Below are 3,341 nucleotides of genomic sequence, written 5' to 3'. Positions count from 1 at the left end.
TTGAGAAATGGTTCTATCATTACCCATTAGGGCCTAATGAAATTAATCATGATCCATTTAGTTGTCATTTTGACAAAAATGACTATATTGCGGGGACAGCTTTGCTGCAGCAACTAAAGCATCATCAGTATACTGAAGCTTGTGGTGAATTTTATATCGCTCTCAAAGATCCTCCAAAATCAGTATTGTTTCATCAACAGAGGGCTCAGACACCTTAAGAGTCCTTAATGGGTTGAAATCATCTATCCAATGCTAGATCCTTCTTRATATGCTTTAGGTATTCATCAAGTGTGGTAGCCCCCATAGACTGTCACATAAAATGCATCAACCTGAATTTAGAAAGTTGAAGTAAATACTTGTAAGCGATAACCAAAAGGGTTGTACACTATAAAGAACAAACAACAATGGCAGATAACTATCATCCCACTAAACATAATATTTTCCATGATATACTAAAATAAAAGAAAAAGAGACTATGTATTGCCTTTCGCTTTGTATTACAAAAAAATATAGTCCATGTAAATGTAAGAATATCATACGAATCATAGAGAGTATCAAACTTCCAATTTTCTCTATCTACCACAACAAGGAATTGTTTTATGCCCTGACATGGTAAAATAGGCAAATTAAAAAAAACATCTTGGTAGGCAGAGTAGTCCTTATCAAATTAAGCAGCATATGTCTTACCTCAAGAGTCAATTCATCACCTTTTACAAGGATTCAAACAGGATCAGTCATGAATTTGCTGGTAATCTCCAATATTTCGTTTGGAAGGGTAGCGGAAACTAAAACAACCTACGACAGAAATGCATGTTCTTATAATGCAATAGGAGTCTAAAAGAAAGTATGTAGATTTCAACTCAACAGTGACACTAACTCTATCCAGGCATGAGACTAAGTTCCAGTTAATCATAAACAGATTCATGTAATATGCTATGAAGAAGAAACCAACATGTACTAAAAGAGAAAAAAAGGAAAAATGTGTTGCATTCAAGATTTGGACAAATGCAAATAACATAAGATGTTGTTGCTAAACATACGTTCATATCACATCTRSCAACGTCATTATAAATGATTTTCTGTATCATATARCACACATAACTTTTAACTGRCCCYGTGAATGAAGTCCTAAAATTAGTTYATTGGATGTTTGATTTTTTGTCTAGATATCTAGTAGGCAAGTAGCTCTCTTCTCAATTACTGGTATGMCTTGCACCAGTCATGATTCCCGACCACTATCACTTCCTAACAGAAAATGGGTATATATGATTATCAATTATAGTAGTAATGTTATAGTTATTGGTAGTTTCAAAAGAGTAAAATAACAGGTTTCCTCACAAAAGTTTTGTAGTTGTATATCATGATCAAATARAATTATTGCATACACATTATTGATGTTCTTCTAGGCCCATTCCAGCACTTCCATACTTGAAGGTGCAGAGAATAGTCAATCCAGTTGGTTCCTGAATTACATTACAAGTAGAGATTCATATAGTTAATAAAAATCAAGAAGAGATTCATAAGCTCCGATATCAAGAGACAACGATCCATTAACTCAAATCAATGCAGGAAAAAAGCAATCAACATATGGTGTTTTGGTATTTGTTTGTAGACAAAAGAAAAWTGGAAAACAACAAAAGACTGTTTTTATTTTTGTTTGTAGSATAAACTCAAATCAATGTAGGAAACAACAACCATGTAGAACAAGAATAAATGCTACCAAGATGGAAAGCTAGAAAAAGATGAATGAAACAGTTTGTAAAAGCTAGATAAAGATGAACGAACACCTGCGCCACCTTTGTAAAATTTGCCATCGTCTCATTTTTGTCTCCAATAAGTGATAAACAATATGTTTGCATCTTTGTTTTCACATAAGAAACCAATTTAAACAAACTACACAAAGATCCAAAATTTTTACCTGAAATTGCCAACCAATCTAATACATAAACTGATCTACGAAACATGAATATCATTATACTTGTATCCCCTTCTAACAAAAAGTCACATTTACATGAAAACACAAAGCACCCCCAAAAGTAATCAACAATACAGTTTAAACTAACACCAGAAACCCCCCCCCCCAAACCCTCCCATCCCAAAAAAAAGTTCCAACTTTAATTCTATTTCGCCGGTTTTTATAACAAAAGACCAATTTATGCTAAAAATACAATGCCTAGAAAAGACCCAAGAGAGGAGGCATAAAGAGCAACATAAGAGAGGAGGCATAAAGAGCAACATTAGCAATACCCTAAAACTAAGCATATCATGTCCAAATATGTAATATCATTTAAAAAGTTGGTGTTGCATAAAATCTAAATAAGAAGCATTCCCACAGCAGTAAATGTTGAAAATGAATATTTGACTTAGATGGACTTAGCTATCTGGTTTGTAAGTTCATAACCAGACAACAGTCCCAAACAGTCCCACAACAGTAAATGATAATCAAAGACTTTGCTGATGTTTGGAGACACACARACCCATGCTCATGTTTGTTTTGTTTCTGGTTTCGAGTCAAAACACATACCTGAATCTGGAAGTATCTTAAATCATGGGATATCTACAAAAGGAAAATGAGGGATCTGATCATTTTGTACAAACTCTGAAGGCTAAATATGCCATGTTCAAGAATGTCCTTACATCAGTTGTCCATGAACRGAGTGATCTCATTGAATATCTACATAATAATGCAATTTCYAGAAAAGGCATACATAATGYGACATAATTGACAATCAAGCATATAAAGACCAAGATCATTGGAAAGAGGATAGCAAGATGGAAACGAAGTGAATAAGTAGTGTGTATGAGTATTTGAAGTATATAAAGATGCCTAGAAAGTTGCCTTAAGCATCTTGTATTTAAGCTTCACAACAGCGTATTTAAGCTTCATGAGAAAAATGGATCTTGTATTTAAGCTTCAAAGAATAAGCATCATCCAAACATATTCGATTTGAAACTCCAAAAACAATTACTAAAATYAYTGATCGTGCATCTTAATCAAAGTATAAAAAACAAAACTTAAACCTCAATACTYGAACCATCATGTATACGATTMAAGCCTAAACCTTTTTCAAAAATTTATGAGTGATTAAACACCAGATGAAAATAAAGATCTATCCACTACATGGAAAAAKAAGAAATGCTACCAAGATGGAAAGCTAGAAAAAGATGAATGAAACAGTTTGTAAAAGCTAGATAAAGATGAAGGAACACMTGCGCCACCTTTGTAAAATTTGCCATCGTCCCATTTTTGTCTCCAATAAGTGATGAACAATATGTTTGCATCTCTGTTTTCACATAAGAAACCAATTTAAACAAACTCCACAAAGATCCAAAATTTACCT

At 33.3% G+C, this 3,341-nt stretch overlaps 1 long non-coding RNA gene across 2 annotated transcripts; it reads right to left on the bottom strand.

The window, feature by feature from the left end:
* LOC112505253 lies at positions 1 to 3,335 on the bottom strand. 2 transcript variants are annotated; one of them, XR_003068365.1, is made up of 5 exons: positions 2,638 to 3,335; positions 2,525 to 2,557; positions 1,386 to 1,463; positions 688 to 795; positions 1 to 329 (listed from the first exon to the last, which is right to left on the bottom strand). It is a non-coding gene; the product is annotated as an uncharacterized LOC112505253 (long non-coding RNA). The 2 variants fall into 2 exon arrangements; XR_003068364.1 differs by having other exon boundaries at positions 3,211 to 3,335.
* Positions 3,336 to 3,341: the final 6 nt, after the last annotated feature.

This window comes from Cynara cardunculus, unplaced genomic scaffold, assembly GCF_001531365.2.
Source record: "Cynara cardunculus var. scolymus isolate 2C unplaced genomic scaffold, CcrdV1 Un_Scaffold_9289, whole genome shotgun sequence".
In the NCBI taxonomy this organism is placed as follows: Eukaryota; Viridiplantae; Streptophyta; class Magnoliopsida; order Asterales; family Asteraceae; genus Cynara; species Cynara cardunculus.
Note: the sequence above shows the minus strand (reverse complement) of the source record. Positions and strands in the feature narration are given on the sequence as shown.